This window comes from Rhipicephalus microplus, chromosome 10, assembly GCF_043290135.1.
Source record: "Rhipicephalus microplus isolate Deutch F79 chromosome 10, USDA_Rmic, whole genome shotgun sequence".
Taxonomy (NCBI): Eukaryota; Metazoa; Arthropoda; class Arachnida; order Ixodida; family Ixodidae; genus Rhipicephalus; species Rhipicephalus microplus.
The window spans coordinates 63,257,046-63,276,611 of NC_134709.1; positions in this window are offsets into that span (position 1 = coordinate 63,257,046).

The following is a 19,566-nucleotide window of genomic DNA, read 5'->3' on the forward strand; positions in this document are numbered from 1 at the left end:
AGCAGAACGCTGAAGTCACTGCCGGGTGAGTTCGAATAGGATGATTCAGGGGCTGAACTATTTTGATTACGACACGTACAGGCGCTTTCTGTGCTGTTGCACAAGAACCTTCTACGAAGTATTTCAGCACGCCGTACTCAGGCCTGCCACGCACGAACTGTCTGGGGAAGGTGTGCTCGCAACGTTTTACTGCATGCAAATCATACAATACGCGTTAGGTTTACGCCGGGATTATAAGTCCACGCAGAAGCGAACCAGCGCTGAGAGCACGCCGTGAAGCGTCTGCTGTTTTGTTTGCCCTATAAATTTGACGTCACTTCCGCCACACTTCTCGCAATGCAATGGTTTATAGGGACTCTCCTCTGTATTGGAAGTGTGTTTTGAATAGGAGCTACCGCTGCTAACTCCGACGTATTTCAGTTTTAGTTTAAGTCTGTTGATCAGTTTTCGCTGCTTCCTTGGAGGGGATGGATGTAGACCACCCCGGGCGCCTGCCGGCACCAGCGGCGTCAGCGGCGGCCGCCTCCAGGAAGCGGATGGGACAAGTGAGCGACAGTGAAGATACTCGTGCTTACTATCTCAGCAGTGAGGACTTCTCAGATGACGGTTTCCGACCTGTGCTGAGCCGCAAGGCGAAGAGAAGGAACATGAGGACATCCTCATCCTCAACTATTCAAACTGTAAGTGAAGCGCCAAAATCGAACACTTATACCATCCTGTTTCTGACTGCACTTCCTACCGTCAGCATGAAACACCTTAACAGACAGTCTGGGTCGAGGTCTCTGGAAACGCTCGTGCCAAGTGAGATCACGGACATAAGAGTGAACGCCAGAAAGAATATACTGGCTGTGGACGTTTTGCACGCAAGTGCGTTGGGCGTTCTGCGCAGTGTAACTGACTTGGACGGCAACCAGGTGCGCTCTCATGTTCCCTTGGGATGTGATGTAGTAACCGGCGTGATCTACGACATTGATGTCGCTATTTCCAATAAGGACTTACAACTTCTTGTCAAGTCAACAACTGATACTCCAATTGTTGATGTCACCCGGCTAGGCAAGTCTCGCTGTGTGAAGATTGCGTTTAAGAGCTTATCACTCCCCTCTCATGTGAAGGTGGGGTACTTCAGACATGCTGTGCGGCCTTTCATTCCAAAGCCTCTCCAGTGCCGTAAATGCATGAAACTTGGACATGTGAGCAGCGTCTGCGAGAATTCGGTGGTATGCCACCGCTGCGCCGAGCACCATGAAGCGGATAAAAGCGTCGCAACTGTCAACAGATGCTCTAATTGCAATGGATCCCATGAGGCCACATCGAAGGACTGCCCGCGGATTCAGAAGGAAATTGCCATCTTGAAGGAGATGGTGCGCGATCACTCATCTCATCGAGAAGCCGCAGCTAAAGTTAGAAGGCGTCGTTCACGTCGACGTCGGTCTTCGAGGACACCCGCTACCTCCTCGACACGTTTGCGTGATCCCTCATCAGTACCGCCTCCTTTGCCTCCCAGACCATATGCCGTGGGAAAGGCTGTAAAAGACAAAGCCAGTGAGCATACCCTAACTGCGACAGAGTGGCCCGCACTTCAAAGGGAAGCAGCATCAAGCGAACCGAAGGAGCTTCATGACGGCCAGTCCGCGCTCCCGGTTCGAGATCTTTCCAACCAAGACAGGCAAGTGACTGCAATCGTCCCGGTTCGAGATCTTTTTAACCAAGACAGACAAGTGGCTGCAATCGTGCAATCATTAATTGCCACGATTCGCATGCTACTGAGCAGCATACAATCTCCGTCTGCTAAGAGTGCACTGCAAATACTGGATGCACTGAATCCAGTTCTTGCTAACTTCGTATAAGCACAATGGCTCAACAAAATCTCATCTTCCGCACCGAAGTTAAAAGTGCGTCGATTTTTCAGTGGAATGCCAGACGCATGAAGTCCCGTATCTCGGACTTTCGCCAATTTGTTCGGGCCAATCAATTCCCTATACTTGTCATATGTGAACCAAACGTATCAACGCCTTATAGATTGTCCGGTTATGAAGCCTTTTGTTCAGCCGCTTGCGAAGAACGAAGCAAAGTAATTGTTTACATTCGCACAGACTTGACTTATCTTTCGCACCCAATAAGTTCAAATGACGACAATCAGTACGTGTGTCTTCGTGTGAAGAAGAATGCAGTTTCGTTCACGCTTATTGGTGGATATAGATCTCCGTCATCGCGATTTGACTGCGACAGATTAAAAGACATCCTAATGAGAACCGATGGGCCTTTGATCATCACCGGTGACTTCAACGCCCATCACATGCTTTGGGGGAGCACTAGGATGAATGCCAGGGGCCGGAACATTGTTACATTCGCTTCCGATTACGACCTTTCCATCATGAACGATGGTACCCCCACATATCGGCGGGGTCTCACGTATGACAGTTGCCTTGACCTGAGATTGGTGTCACGGTGCTCCTCTCACAAAGTTAAGTGGTTTTGCGATATTGAGACTCATGGGAGTGATCACATACCCACCTACGTGACGATCGATGGTATCATAAAAACTTTCTCTTCCGGTGTTTCGATTGGCACTGACAGGTCGATGTTTGCATCGCGTGTAGAGAACGCTTGCCAAGAAGGCCTCGCCTGCAGCCTGGAAAATACCATAGTGGAAGCTATGCAAGCGTCCAAATGTAAACTACCATTTTCGTCTAAAGTAACACAGTTTGACATCGAACTGGAAAAATTACAAGCTATACGAAGGCGTGCTGAACGACGATACAGACGCACAAGATCAATTTACGATCTGAGAGAAGCAAGGCGGCTCCAGAAAAAGATGCAACGACGCATTTACAAACTGGAGAGCGAACGCTGGAAAGCATTCTGCGAATCTCTAGACCCTCATAAACCGCTGTCATATATCTGGAGAACAGTTCGTGGTCTTCGCTCCTCTCCACAACAACGGCACCCCTTTAAAGCTTTGGCACTCCATCATGGAAAAACAGAACTCGAGGTGGCTGAAGAATTTTGCACGAGAGTTGCCGGGAATATTATGAACGAGAGCATCGTCGCCGTGATCGTTCCTGAGACGCGATTACCAAAAATGGACATTCCATTCACCATGGAAGAACTGGAAGGTGCGTTAGTCGCTTCTAAGCGCATGTCATCGCCAGGTCCTGATGGTATTACTGATAGTGCGTTGGGACACCTTGGACAAAAAGCCAGAAAAGAACTTTTAACACGCTTGAACAACTCCTGGTTCAGTGGCAGTGTTCCCCGAGAATGGAAAATAGGTCGATTAATACCACTTATGAAATAGGGAAAATCACCATTGGACTAGACAGCGTATCGCCCTATTGCCCTCGCAAGCTGCCTCGGAAAAGTGATGGAAAGAATGGTTCTATTTCGTCTCGAGTGGTACTTGGAACGATACACCAAATACCCTTCTTGCATGGCAGACTTTCGTCGGGGCCGCTCCTCCATCGACTGTGTCCTTGACTTATCGACATTTGTGCAACAAGAAAAAAGTCACAAGCGCATATCAGTGGCACTCTTTCTTGATGTGAAGGGTGCATATGATAATGTAGCTCACGATGCCATCCTCACTTCTCTCGCAGAAATGGGCATTGGTGGATAAATTTTTCAATGGAGAAAAGATTATATAACTGGCAGGGGTTTCTTTGTGCAAACATATGAGGGTACAACTGCTGAACATTACACCTACTGCGGAGTACCTCAGGGAGGTGTGTTAAGCCCCACATTGTTCAATGTGGCCCTCATTGGTCTGGTGAAGGTTCTGCCAAAGTCGGTGTGCCTATCCATATACGCCGATAATATTTGCCTTTGGAGTGCTGCAGTTACTCGCCCTCAGGTGCGTGCACGAATACAGCGGGCAGGAACCCTCACAACAGCCTACCTTCAGAAACAAGGCCTAGATATATCAACTTTGAAGTGCGCGTTGACACGCAAACCAATGACGCCATACCCTGTTTACACCAATGGGCAGAGTGTCAAATATGCACGGACGCATCGTTTCCTGGGCATAATAATCGACAGAAGTCTTTCGTGGAGCCCACATTGTGCGTACTTGAAGAAGAGACTGCTATCTATTGTGCATATCATGAAATTCTTGTGCGGTAAAGCTTGGGGAACTTCTGTGGCCTCCATGCTACAGCTGTACAGGGCCCTATTTCTGGGTCTATTGCGCTACAGCTTTCCGGTACTGACTAACACTTGCAAATCGAATACTCATTCATTGGAGAGTTTGCAGGGTCGGGCACTGCATATCTGCCTAGGACTGCCCCGATGCGCTTCTACTTATGCCACAATCATGCTTGCCAAAGACCATCCGGTCAGGACATATATAGTTGTGTACTGCCTCAGAGCGCACATTCGACATGCTAGCCGTGTCCCCGACCACCACTTGGCCCTTCTACCTTCCGGAAGACCACGTACTATGTTTTCAGACGTCATAGCCAAGCACCTAAACAGCATTCCATCAGGATATACGCCAGCTGCGAGAACGGCATGTCCTTTGTGGTGCCTCGACCAGCCGCAAGTACGTCTAGAAATTCCGGGAATCAAAAAGAAAAGCAGTCACTCCAGAGTAGCATTGAAGCAAGCAACACTGCTATTATTACATGAGTTGTACTTAGACCGAACGCAGATATACACTGATGGGTCCGTCTCATCCAGCAGCTCATCAGGTGCCGCTGTAATTCCGGCTGCAGAAATGACAATCAAGTTTAGGTTGTCGCATATGACTACATCTACGGCATCAGAGCTTGCTGCTATAAGGGCTGCTTTACAATATCTCGTTCAAGAACGTTCAGGAAAATGGGTCATATTCTGTGATTCGAAGGCAGCGCTTCAGAGTTTGCAGTCTGCCATGCGTAGGAGGAGTCATGACCAACTGGTACAAGAAATAAGACATTGCCATCATAAAGCTCTAGCACGTAGGCATGATATTATATATCAATGGCTGCCTGGACATATCGGTATTTCCGGAAATCGATTAGCCGATGATGCAGCCCGCTCAGCCCATGAAAAAACCAGTGTAGTTCCGATTCCTCTATCAAGGAATGATGCAGCAAGACAACTTTACCTGCTGGCTCGAGATCTCACCAGCTTCACGTCTACCAGCTTCAAAAGGTGTCACCAGCTTCAAAAGGTGTCAATTAGATGAACTGGATCCTTCGCTCAAGCTAAAGCTACCATCACAACTTTCCCGCTCCGATGCGACACTGTTATGCCGCCTTTGGTTGGGTGTTGCATTTACAAAGGTGTACTCCTTTCGCATTGGTATGGCAGACACTCCTACATGCGACTAATGCGGAGCTGAAGAGACCATCGAACACGTCCTGTGCAGTTGCGCTTGCTACGACACACAGCGACGCCAGCTCCGGATGGTTTTGAATCGACTTGACCCCGGACCATTTTGTGTGCAGAAGATACTAGGACCTTGGGCATCTGCCTCAGTTGCGCAGAAAGCAACAAAAGCACTGCTACTTTACCTTAAGTCCACAAACCTGAGCGACCGCCTGTAGACTGTGTGCGCTCCCCGAGTGTGCTCGTGATTGTGTGTACCTTCTCATCTTTCCGCAACCTCTTTTCTCCCCTTTATCCCTTCCCCAGTGCAGGGTAGCAAACCGGATGTGCGTCTGGTTAACCTCCCTGCCTTTCCTTGCATCTTTGTCTCTCTCTCTCTTCTCTGTATTTTCTTTCTTCATGTTAGGTGCAGTGCTTTACCGCTCCTTTCTTTCGCCGTTCGCTCTCACTCCTTCCTGCGCGTCGCTATCCCGTACGCTCCCTCGTACGTATAGAGTGAAGCCCGCGCCTCTCTCGACCGTTCGCTGGCTGATGAATGTGTATATAAGTGACTACGGTACAAATCTTCGTCTCGTCATTAATTTACGCCAATAAAATCACTACGTCGCGCACTTTCGGCGCGAGAAATGCATTCGCATTTCTGCACGATTGCCTTCGGAGAGGGTGGGGGTGAGGGGCAATTTTGTAGTAAAGACCCGTGTACTCAAATTTGAGGGCACGTTAAAGAACTCCAGATGGACGAAATTTCTGGAACCCTCCAATACAGCGTCTCTCACAATCACAGCATAGCCTTGAGGCGTTAAACCGAAACACTTATTGTAATAGTGAGGTTGCGGGAAAGGTAAAGAGAGATGTCGAGGAGGGAAATGAGGAGTAGAGGGAATACACATAGCTTACCCACGCATGGCGTCACACCCGCAGCAATACCGTGCACAGCACAGTTTTGTACAACAGTAGCTATGCAAAGAGGAGAGAAAGGTAAGGGGGGTAAGGAGGAGGTAAATCGGAAAGGGAGAAGCTAAAGTGTAACTTTTCCAACAGTGCATTACAGCCGTGTTTAGTATGAAATAGCAAGGATAAAATGGAAGTGGTGTTGAGGAGGAAGAAAAGAAGATGGGTGGAGAACAGCATAGAAAGTCCTGTGGTGCAGCTTCCTAAGGAAGTGGGAAAATGGGAGTGGAGGGTGAGTAGGAGAGTTGTGAGGTTGAGAATGGTCGAAAAAAGGAGGGGTATTGTAAAGCACAACATAAGAATTCATAGTAAGAGGGTGTAAACGGGATTCGAGGGCGAGGATAAGTGAAAAGAAGAGGGTGGGATAGAGCATAGCATTGCTGGGCATAATGCAGCATAGCGAGGATGTGGAAACTAAACCTATAGTGAGGAGGAGAGAAGGCGTCACCACAAAAGAGTTACTTTTGCTGCCAACGATGCCTAGCAAGCTCCACGTTTGAAACGCCAGTGACTGCTTTCTCGTGAATGCAAGAGTCGCTGAAGCGCGAGCGAGTAGCTGCTGCTAACATAATACAGCTTTCACGTTGAGTGTAACCACCGAAATTATTGCATTACGGCGGTTTGTAGGTGGTGGGCGGGGTTAGATTATGATTAAGGATGCGTTACACTCGAGAAAGTACGGTATGAGTGTAATCAGATCCTTGACACCACCATACAGCTGGGCGGACTCGTCGACCGCAGGAAACCTCTAGTTCACCTCGGTCCTACCATCGGCCTTGTTCTTCGATATTATGTTTGGGGTGGCTTTTTGAGACGCACACTCGGTGGCCAGGTCCGGCTTTCTTCTTCGCCGCATTTAACAGTATTGAATATCGTCTGCTTTTAAGATAACACCAGGTTCTTCCGTTTCACGGCAGTCATTGCATTAGCAGTGGGAATGGAGAATCGGCAGAACAGCGACCAGGCTGACGTCAGAGACGGCAGAGAGCCGCGGAGTAAAGTGTGGGACTGGGCTAGTGAATAATTCATTATTAAGCTTCGCAGCGTGGAAACTTCCGACAACTAACACAAGAGACGAGGACGAGCGCAGACTTTGAACTAATTTATTACTACTGCAACGCACATATATATGTTACAAAAAAGACGTTAAGATCACTTGCTTAAGCAGAAACAAAAAAAAACACGCAAAACAAAAAGTCAAAACAGACTGCAAGGAACAACGTGCTCACCCCAGACCCCCACGTGCCGAAGTTGAAAACTCCGATTATTTTTCTGATAACGCTATTGATGGAAAAGCGTTATCTGAAAAAGAATTTGCGTTTTTAAATTCGGCACGTGAGGGCCCGGGGTGAGCACGTGGTTTCTTGCGAACTATTTTGACTTTTTGGTTATGTGTGTTTTTGTTGTTTATGATATTTTAGGGGCGAAATTCCTTATAGCAACACCCATTCGTCCCTCGTAGCTGTTGTAGTATGTAACGAGGATAGCATTTTGACCTCCAAAATGGTGCCGGTGAGAGATTCTACTGTGCGTTGTTGAACAATAAAAAATAGTGCTCAATGTACATGCCGATGGCTTCTAATGGGAAATGAGAAACAGGAGCATTCGGCTTTTAGTTAACGCGCCCGCTGTGATCCCCATTAGCAGCCATTGGCATGTACATTGAGCACTATATGACAAGAAAGGATTGCTATGTTACACTCGCTGGGTGTAACCTCCTTAGTTTTAAAAAGGTTTAGCGGGCGTTGAGCCGCAGTTCCACGAATACAATGAACTAGTTGAAAAAAGGGTTTATTGGCGACTGTTGCGACGGTGGTCCTACAATGAAACACGATCGGGAAAAAGCAACGGTCAAGCAGATGCCGGCGATGATCAGTACGAGCCGAGCGAGCGAAGCCCAGGACCCAGTACCCAAGCGGAGGCGATGTTGCTTGCCAACGATGCGTTTTCTTCACAATTTTCCCCCGCCGAAAAAGAGCCATCCTGGCGACCTAAGAGTCTGGAGGCAGAGGGCTATAATATGGCTTAAGGCGGGCGACGTGAACGATGTCACGTCCACGCCGGCGCATGTCGTCAGATGGGGAAAGTGGCTCAATGAAAAAATTCACCGGTGAGGTTTGCTCCAAAACGCGGTAATTAGCCTCGTACTTCGAGACTAGTTTTGAGGAAAGGCCGAAGGTTTGGTAAGGAACAGCCAGCCATACAAATGATCCCGGGGAATAGCTGGGGCTTCGTGAAGAGCCGGCTTTGTTTTCTTTCTGGCGCTGCTGTTCTTGTGACGTAAAGGTGCGTGCGAGTTCACGCCACTCTTCCGCTTGTCGGGCAGCTTCGGACCCAGATGGGCCTTCGGATGCGTCAGGACGATATGGAAGGAGAGTGTCGATGGTGTGGGATGTTTCGCGTCCATAAAGGAGAAAGAAAGTGGAAAATCCAGTGGTGGACTGTGCCGTAGCGTTGTATGCGAACGTGATGAATGGAAGAATGCGATCCCAGTTAGTATGATGAGATGTCACATACATCGCGAGCATATCGCCCAATGTGCGGTTAAATCTCTTCGTGAGCCCGTTAGTCTGCGGATGGTATGCCGTGGTCTTGCGATGAACAACATGGCTTTCAGAAAGCAGAGCCGTGACGACTTCTGATAGGAAGGCTCGTCCTCGGTCACTTAGTAGTTCTCGAGGAGCACCATGTCGTAGTATGAATCGATGGAGGACGAAGGACGCTACGTCCCGCGCAGTGGCACTTGGAAGGGCGGCGGTCTCAGCGTGGCGTGTTAAATAATTCACAGCGACTATGGTCCACCGATTTTCATCTGATGTTGTCGGTAGAGGGCCATAGAGATCAATTCCGATTCGATCGAAAGGTATGGCAGGGCACGGAAGCAGCTGAAGTGCACCGGACGAGTGAAAAGGCGGTGATTTGTGGCGTTGACAGTCAGGGCAGCCCATAACGAATTTTCGAACAAAATTATACATTCCGCGCCAGTAGAAGCGACGGCGAATGCGTTTGTAAGTTTTGAAAGCTCCAGCATGGCCACATTGGGGACCGTCGTGAAAGATGGTGCATATTTGTGATCGCAAGCTGTGGGGGACAACCAAGAGCCACTTACGACCTTCAGGGGCGTAGTTGCGTCGGTGTATCAGCCGATCACGAATGGCGAAATGAGCAGCTTGACGTCGGAGAGATCGTGATACCGCAGTGGTTGACGATCCAGAGAGACAGTCAAAAAGGGAAGCGATCCATGGGTCCTTGTGTTGTTCACTGGCAAACGAGTCGAGGTCGAGAGATGCGACGGAGTTGGTACCAGTGGTTCCACAGGCCGAGCCGGGAGGTAAAGGCGAACGGGACAGGGCGTCGGCGTCAGAATGCTTGCGTCCGCTGTGATAGATCACGTGAATGTCGTACTCCTGGATTTGCAGTGCCCACCGAGCTATGCGGCCAGAAGGATCTTTCAATGTAGTGAGCCAACAAAGTGCATGGTGGTCCGTTACCAGGTCGACTGGGCGACCGTACAAATAAGGGCGGAACTTTCGAAGCGCCCACACTAGCGCTAAGCACTCTTTTTCAGTGACGCTGTAATTAGCCTCAGCTTTAGTGAGCGTGCGACTCGCATAAGCGACGACGTATTCGGAGTATACGTAGTCGCAGAAACGTCGGCTTGCACTGGGCGAGGACAGCGCCAAGACCAACCCCGCTAGCGTCTGTGTGAACTTCCGTTGCAGCTGTTGGGTCGAAATGCCGTAGAATGGGAGGAGATGTTAGCAGACTACGGAGCGTGGCGAACGCGACGTCGCAGTCAGGAGACCAGGATGAAAGGTCTGCGTCACCGCGTAGGAGGTTGGTCAGTGGTGACATGACGGCGCTCGCGCTACTATTCGAGGCTGTTGATGACCACCTGCCAAGTGAAACTTGAAAAGCCATCGTTGCACATCTCGTTATTTCGGTACGAATGGATTATTGGTGATGAGCGGGGTAGCGGTGAAATGCTAATGTCTCGCAAAATTCTGAAACCGTGACTACGAAACCGCAGCAGAAGCTTCGTGAACGATTGTAGAGCTATCCAGCGATTATTAAAGCCTAATGTTTGACTTCACCGCTTCGCTTGTCTAAGTTTGCGTGCTTAAGTCCCTGCATGATGGTCCAAGAAGTTGAACCACGAATTACCCTTAAAGCGTTTTATAAATTAATCTTTCGCTTCTTTTCAAGTGGCGCCTGATTGTGTATTGCGCGCCGCGATTCATCACTACAGTTGTATACTTGCCCCGGCTTATGTAATCTGCCTTTGTTATTCCTTAATCACTGCAGAATATTCCCAGCCGTCCCGGGTAAACAGACGTTTCACGCAAACTTTTCATCGTGATACACGTGTGTCCTAAAGAACTGATTCTTGCGAAAGGAACATCATGTGCTTGGGAGCTGTGTTAAGGTATTAGCACGCGAAGTGATCATGGAGACACCTAAATTGCAGAGGTTAGTGCAGCTGGTCTCTCCTTCAAGTTTTGTGGTGGACTCTTTGCAAACTTTCTGCTGTCTATAATGGAAGCTACGCAGGCACACATGAGCGAATCATCTTGACTAAAAATGTTCGGTAGCTGATCACTTACTGGGTTGGAACAACTTTGAATCTCGCGCCAAATCACCTAAAGTAAACCACAGATACGAAACGGCCACTAACCATAGTCACTTTTTATGGTCGAAGGTCCGACGCATTATGTCGGGAGTGCGTTCAAGGTAGGTTTCAGAACAGGCTGCTCGAACAAAAACTGCTTTCACTGGAAAGACAGCTACGAATTTCATTTTACTTTCATGAGATGTCGACGTGAAATCCGAGCCATGTAGTACAGGATTGATATTCACCCTTATAACAGTCCTCGACAAAAGTAGGCCGATAGGAAGATAGGTGGATGACATCCTTTCCATGCAGGCTGCTCATTAACATGCATTCTATAGGGGTGTGTTGTTTAGAAGCAAGCAAGCGCATTTCTTACTGCCGTGCTGTACTCCAATTTCTTACTGCAAAACATCGTATTGTATTTGTTAGTTCTGGATGGTGTCGATACAGTGAAGGCGTCATGTCAGGAAATTCTAATTGACACATCTTAATAGATGACTGTTCTTCAAAGAAAAAGATGGGCAGGTAAAAACATTTTCGCATTGATTGTAAAATAAGATACTTAGGCACCCTTTTTCGACATCCAGCGCCCACGACACCGCAATGACCAACACGGCGTTTGCTGCAAAAACGTTCACCTGGTTGGCTCTCGTGACCATTCACTACCGACCTGACCTAACCTGATTGGTTTATTGATATGTGAGGTTTAATGTCCCAAAACCTCTATATGATTATGAAAGACGCGGTAATGGAGGGCTCCGGAAGTTTCGACCTCCTCGGTTTCTTTAACGAGCCCCTAAATCTAAGCACATGGGCTTACAACACTTTCTCCTTGATCGAAAGTACCCAACCAGGATACCCAACCAGGATAATCGACAGAATCTATTGGAGTTTCAGATTCACGGCAAGTGACTCAAACTCTAACATAGAAAAAAGCTACGAGCGCACGCCCACGGCACATCCTGCACTATGCCGCCCAACTTGAAGAACAATCTGTTCGGGTGCGAATTCATTCCATTTCTGGACACACCAATATACCGTGACATGACTGAGTTCATCAACGAGTCTTGCAGCGTAACAGGAAGAGACGATTCACAGATGACAGCTTGAGGCAGGCCGCAGCGATGACCCAAGGTGAGACCCATGAAGGCAACTACCGTCGGAAAGTGCAGCGCCAGCGTAAACAGCGTTTAATTAGAAGAAGCTACAAGATATGATGCCCCGCCACCGAGATCCATGCGCCGCTACGAGGACACACTCAAAAGATTGCAAACACGAAGCTTCAAAAGAATCCCGATCCTTCACAAGGTACACCCGACAAAGTACTCTGACCCCAACGTCGACTACTGCCATGAGCCCGCCACGACGAAGCATATGCTCTGGGAATGACTCGTTCACGAATCAAGCTGAGCTGCTCCAACGAAAAAAATTTGGGAGATCCCAGTACCTGAAAATCTACGTTATGCGAAGCATGCTGAGGAAAGGTAACCATGTTGCACTTTTTTATTGAGCGAAACGTCATGAAATGACGCTAACGTTATGTACAATAGTGGCACGCACAGACATATGTTGAAGAGTTGCAGATGTTTATATAACCAGTTGTTTACACTTGCGCAAAAATGCCAACTAGAACATGCGTATTAGCAACACCAGAAGCCGATATGAAGTGCTGATTCGCTCAACGATGCTGGCCCCGGACACACCTACATAAATCAACTTCAGGGCATGACAACTAACCACAATTGACGCTAACCCAACGTGACGGATGTATCAACGGAGCACATAAGAAATGTTTATAAAATTGGGTATGCAGCACTGCAACCACTATTGACGTGTCACGAAGATCGGTGTCTATTTGAAAAGTTTTTCTAAGACTGGGCGTAGCCCTGTGGTAAAATCCTTCACTGCCACGCAGAATGCTAGGGTTCGATTCGAGTTAGGACTCTGACATTTAATCTTCGCATTTATCGGGAGGACGCTACCGATATCGGATATTTCTTAACCGTGCGATAAATTGCTAATGTGTTTTCGTCGTTCATGGGTAGATACGAAGGGTCAATCACCTGTGGCACATACACACATACCAGCGGCACATACCTGCTGGTTGGTATGTGCCGCTGCCTGGCGGGAAGTGTTTGACGACGTACGTGACAGGATTGTCACAGTACTCATGTCTTGACCAGCACGTCATATTCTTCACACCCTCTTACCATTTCATGCTAATTTTGGTTAACGCCAAGTTAAGGAGGTTACCACGAGAGCACCCAAACTTAAGAGGATAGATAGATAGACAGGCAGACAGACAGACAGACAGATAGATAGATAGATAGATAGATAGATAGATACGCTCAAAATCGCCGAAGTTCGCTAGGAAATGCTTCGCATTTAAAAGCTCAATGTACTTTGTCTTATCTACAACAATACATTGAGCACACTACCCACTGGATACTCAAAGATATGCTCATCAGAGGCAAGCTGAATATGTGATGCGCTGCCCAGCGCACGACAGTCATTCCCTGCTCAGCAATATCAAGCTCAGTTTCGGAAAATCACCTGTCTTTTTCTTCTCTTTATTTCTTTCGATTTTTTCCTGTTCTTATTTCATGCTGCGTAGCGAACAAACCAAAGCACATTGTATATAGTCCAATAAATCAGTCAATCAATAAAGCACTCAATCAATCAACAAACTAAGTACTCAATGAATCGTACAATCAATCAATCATCAATTAATAAATAATCAATCAATCGATCAATCAATCAATGAAACGCTGCACGTCTAAGCTTACCATTCGAGCAGCGATGGCAATTTTTTTCTCGCCACCTTTTATTGCGGCAGAAGCGCTAAAACAATATTTTGGCAATTCTTGTGAACTTGCAAATTGATGCTCGTTTATTTGTCCAGCGTTTCCGCCACTACGGTATGCGTCTGAAACGCCGTATGTATCATATTTGGCAAAGTGCCAGGGGTAAAATGCACAATATCCTGCCATTTATGCTGGGCTGTACAAACAAACATGACAACTAAAGCAGGGCCTTTCATATCATGCAGCACAACTCTCTTCTGCAGGATTTATATTGTGGTACTATGTTTTAAATAGGTAACGTAAGTCTGGGTTGCTAGAAATAGCGCTTTTCAATCTTTGCTGATATAGCTTTAGCACGACATGAAAAAAATTGGCCCGTATCTGCATGTAATCTGCAAACGTCGTCGAAAGACGATAGTATTGCGTTTGGAGAGAGTGAACAAGACATTTATTTAATGTTCTGCGCGAGAAAATCAGTGAATGGTATTCTGGAGGCGCTGCGTTAGTGCCTTGGGCGTGCAGCGGAGGCGAACGAGTGCATCCAGTCACATCACACGTGAGACATAAGCGCCATCTGGCAGTTGTCTTAGAAAACAAAGCGCATGACTCAGAGAGGGGTGTGCGCGCCCATCTCAGAGGTAATAAGGTGTAGAACGCAAGACGACGGGTAGCTGCCACCACCGTTTCGTTTTAGCAAAGCGTTAGAAACAGTCGCCTTTCCGTGGAAGCGTTGCATGGTCAGCGCAGCATGATAAGCGCTACGGTCCTTAAAATTACTTATGTATGCATTTTCTAGTAAGAGACGAACATGCAGAATATACGTGTTGAAATGGTGCCTCAGACATGGCAATAATTATTCTTTAACTGACAATTGCACAAGCATGGACGCTCAGCCTTGAGCAACATAGGTGGGCGCTGCGAATGAGGTTGGCCGTTTCATGTACCCGATGCCGTTGAGAGTGGACATAGAGACAAATGTACAGACAGACAGACAGACATACAGACAGACAGACAGACAGACAGACAGACAGACAAACCAAAATTTTAGCGTCGAAGGTCCCCAAGAAAGACTATCGTCTTTAGAAAAAATTGAACCTTGCTTGCACTAAAACGCGCAAGGCTTGAAACAGTGATACTGAACTTTTTTCTCAATCTTGCCGCATCTGGATTGTTTGTAGGCCTTTGGTACAGGTTGTGTCTAGGTTGCTTCTAGGCCGTTGTTAGGCCTGTAAGCGGCCATCTTATACATATCTATCGGCGGCCTTAAGCTCCAAGTGAATTATTCAAATATACCTGAACATGGCAAGCAATTGCTTTGGTTCGTTCTCCACATCGCGCTAAAAAGACCATAATGAGTGAAATTTAGTTTTTTCAACCAGGTATCTATACATGTCGCTCCACCGTTTGAATGATGGGCCATATTTGGCACAAATCCTTGTCTTCAATATTACAGCCGCAATAAATCTGAAAAATATCGCATATGTTCTTCTTCGTTTATAATAATATTCTTATGATAAAAGTCGAGAAAATGATTTTTGAAATCATTGTTTCATTATGCATGCAATAGAGGTCTAACAAACATGGCATTTCTGCGCACAGGCATACACGAACACTGAATTTCGCAATGCGGTCGTGACAAATAGAGGGAACGGAAGTGAGCAGGTTGAGGATGAATAAACTTTATTTACAGTCAATATCTTTGCTGGCTGGGCTTATAGGCCTTACACGTGGGGACGTTGAAGTATTGCCTCCACGCCACCTCGCGGGCTTTCTGCAGGTAGGCAGGTAGGCCAAAGCTGGTCGTCAAAGTGGGAGGTGCGAAGGAAGGCGTGGCAACTCGACGAGTAGGTCTTGGTGTCAGACGGGTTTTGGGGTTTCCTTTCGCACAACATATGCCGGGAGATATGTTTTAGTCAATCAACTTCCAGAAGCGAGAAAGTGCATTCGTTATTTGAAACTTCTTTCAGATACGCACACTGGTTAATGAAAACTTGTTGTTGAGTGAGTGGCTCTAAATTCACCATGTCATGTACTGTGACGTTAGGCGAACCGAGATCCGGAGATGCCAGCAGAAAGACTTGAGTGGGACCGCCGCAAAATTGTTGCAACACAAGGCGCAGGTACTGTTTTTCGCGACGCTTGTCGCGCGAAGTGTTGGCTTTTACGAATTTGACCTCTTCTGATGCCGGCCCGACTAAAAATATGCGCATCGACTACGTGCGTCTCTTTGACATGCTTCAAGTAAGCATATATTCTGTAATACCACAATTTACTTTCTGCAGCAGTAAACAAGTGGTTGTCATAGGTTACAATTTCAAATACGAAATATATAACTGCGCTTCGGTAGTTTTTTTTGCTTACAACTTGATGAAGTCCAGGTACAGCGTGTTGGTGCGAAATGATGGTACTCGGCTGCCGCTAATTGTGGCCGAATGTTTATTCGAAGCAAGGCAGAAAACATGTTATTGGGTTACATTCAAAATGTAGTGGTTTTATTCACCCAACAAAATCTGCAGCCCCATTTGTCTATTGGTATTCCAGATCAGATACCCGACTTGGCATCAAGACGGGCCCATTTGTTTAAATTTCTTAGATTGGCAATGGTTTACGTGTAGAAAAAAATCAAAAGTGCCACAGTAACCACGATGTCAATGACGGTCGTAATTCGTAGTACAGTGGGTGTAAAGGATTACTAATAGCTTCAACAAGAGTTGTGTACGACTTGATACCTCAAAACAGCAGCAGCGATAACAACGGGTAACATCGACAATGTCTAACTGAAGCACCGCGCGAAGCATAAATGTCCTCACAAGACGCATCTTTTTTTTCTCTTCCCGTTATGTGCATAGTGATTAACCATACGGTAAGGTTCGGCACGGAGATCTTGCCGCCAACAACCCTGCCCGTGCTTGAAGTTTTAGAGAGAAACTAAACGCACGATCGTGCATCTATGAAATGCTCACTCAGTTTTCGTTAGAAACGCAAATAAGTTCTGGATTTCAGGAATCATCCTCAAGTGCTAGAGTATGCCTTCAAGTAATGAGAGCTAGAACTATACTTGCACAGCAACTATCTGCTGGTGTAATGCGATAAGGGGTATATACCATGCGATATGTAAATATTAATGATTTAAAATGATTTCTCACAACTCGGATGGGTATATAAAGTAGCAAGAATGGTGAATAGTTTTACATCAAGCTTGCACATAACGTTCAACTAAATATTCTCGACGCACTCTGGGAAATACTCTTTCCTTGTTTTCGGCGGCTCTCAAGAAAGGGAAATAGGTGCGTTGCCAACACCGATACACCAAGATTTCAGCCAGGAACACCACACAACAGAGGAGTACCTGTATCATCCAGAACTATACGAAGAACCCGAAGAGGTCGAACTGGACAGGGTCGGCTGCATGTAGTTGTGAGCAGTCCGAATATTCATCGCGAACAAGTTGGCCCTCTCGAATTGCGTTGAAGAATCTCTTCAATGGCCGATACAGTGCCAGACTTTTACGCATTCGGAACCCACTTAGATGTGGCCTATAGTGTTCTTTGAACACCCGGACTTCTCGAACATGATAACGAATCTTGCACGGATGTGCAAGCGTTTCGTAGCAGACACGATCGCGTCTCATAGCACATCGAAGGCAGTCGATGATATTGTACCTCACGAGCTCCTTTGGATCTTCACGTTTAAACGCCGCTTGTAGCTTGGACATCAGTGAGGCTGCCAATGAGGTGTTCTGTCTCAGCTCTCCTACCATGGCAGTGTTCAAAGTAGCACATGGAGCGACCTCATGTCTGTCTAGGGCATCAGCCAATTATTGCAGTGTGTCTATTCGATCACCGGGTGCTTTAATTGTTACCTTTGACGTGAGCTCACTGCGGCAGTAGGAGGATAGCGGAAGTACCGCAAGGAACCAGAGGTAATACAGTGCCACTCCAGATATCTCTCGGCGTGAGACGTTGCCCGGCAAAGGAGCCGAGGTTGCAAGAACGGAAGCTAGGAGCAGTGTGACCGAGTCAGTGATTCTTACTAAGGGTGGCAGCTGACAGTTCTCCATCTTGGCGAGCACTAGCGCGACGGCCAACAGAAGAGCAAGGGTCGATGCGATGAGTGGCTTAGAATCGTAGACAACCTCGGAGAGTGTGACGATACGATCGTCGTTGATTCGGGAATAGAAAGTCTCCTGAATCATCTCGACATGTGGAATGTCCGCATCAAGAACAATTTCCGCATCTAATTTGGCCGAGAGGAACAGAATGTCCCATTGGCTATAAGCAGTGTCTCTCCGCACGCTACCAAATATAGGAATATAGATAATATTCAGAGAAACGTTCGTTTGTCGCAGACACCCGAGGAGAAACTCGATGGCCTGATGGTCACAAGAGTGTTTCCCACCACCATAGAAATGGCCAATAAAGCAGGCTACTGTCAACTGCTCTCCAGAAAGGCGTTTGACCTTAGTGCTCTCTATCTGCAAGTTTGACAGTATTTCTTCGGCTGACGGATTGTGGCTGACCGATGAAGTGAGAGGCCACGCGGCATTTTTTTATGTGTGTGCCTTTGATTTCTAGAACTCCGAAAACATAGCAAGGCGAGAGAATAAAGCGAAGATTCTTGGCCTTAGCGAGGTCCACAGGGAAGAACGCTGCGTATAGCAAGGATGCGCATATCCACGTTGGCTTCGGTGACCGTAATGTCAATTCTAGGGCAATAAAGTCAGAGCGAATATCCGGTTCGGCATCAACCACTACGGTTCTCTTGGCTTCCATTCTATTCCTCTGAAAACAGGCGCTTATGCCACTGTGTGGAAGGCGCCAGGTAGTCACTGTTCCTTTGAGAAGGCGCGCGAAAGAAACGTGCGTTTCTTTCCAGTGTGTTGCGCACACCAGCATAACGTCGGCCTTTTTTGTGGAGAGCGATGACAGCGTAGCAGTGTGTCGTGTTTCCAGACGCACTTCACAGGCTGCGTCAGGCCAAAATTGAAATGTCACGAGTACCACCACTGTGGTCAATGTAGCAAGCGCTGCGTTCGCCATTGCAGAGTTGTCGGCGTTGGATCTAGAAGAAGGCTTCGTAATTAGGTTCTTCCTCTCCTAACGCGCGAATGAATTTGATGTTCTCTTCTTTCTTTTAAAAGGAATTATCAACTCCGAATTAAAATGCGTCAGTTAGCATTTTCTGCCTTTGCTCCTTCTTATGCGACAACTGCAAGAGAACTGACTTATACGCGATGATGTCTTGCGGAAAGAAGCCTAACAAAAACCTGGTCGCTTCAGACCTAAGTGGTACAAGATGCGTGAGTGGACAGCCCGCTTGCGAGGCACGTCAACTACCAATTTTGTGATCAGGCCGATTTCTCGCTGATTGATTACCAAGTGGCTACACCTGTTCCAAGCGGCTTGTGTTCCTTGTCGATACCTCGTCGAGGCTACTGCAGTCTTTCATGTCGGTGCTATGGCGGTTGGTGATGGCTTTAATAAAGTGGGATGGGAACGGCATCTTGATATGACGCATGAGTATGTCCAGCATAAAAATTCACCATGGAATGACGGCTTTAGCTTCAGTACGTCAGCTCCGAACTCAGCATCGCCTCTCACGCAAATAGACTTCGCGCAAGAGTCAAAGTCAATCTGGCTCTGTAAGTGGTCAGTTGTAGAACGCTTCAGTGACGTCATTTATTCGAGTGCGCACGTGCGTTTTCGATTAGAGGGTGGAAGTTTATGGAATGTTGGCGATCAGGCCATTACAAACCGGATAGGCATGATCAGCCACACTCGACTGTACTCTTTGAGTTGGTTGATTACCGCCTGTGCGATAAGAGTATAAAACGATATCCACGCACGTTTTATTTGGGAACACATGCATTATTGAGGATACACGTTTGCAATA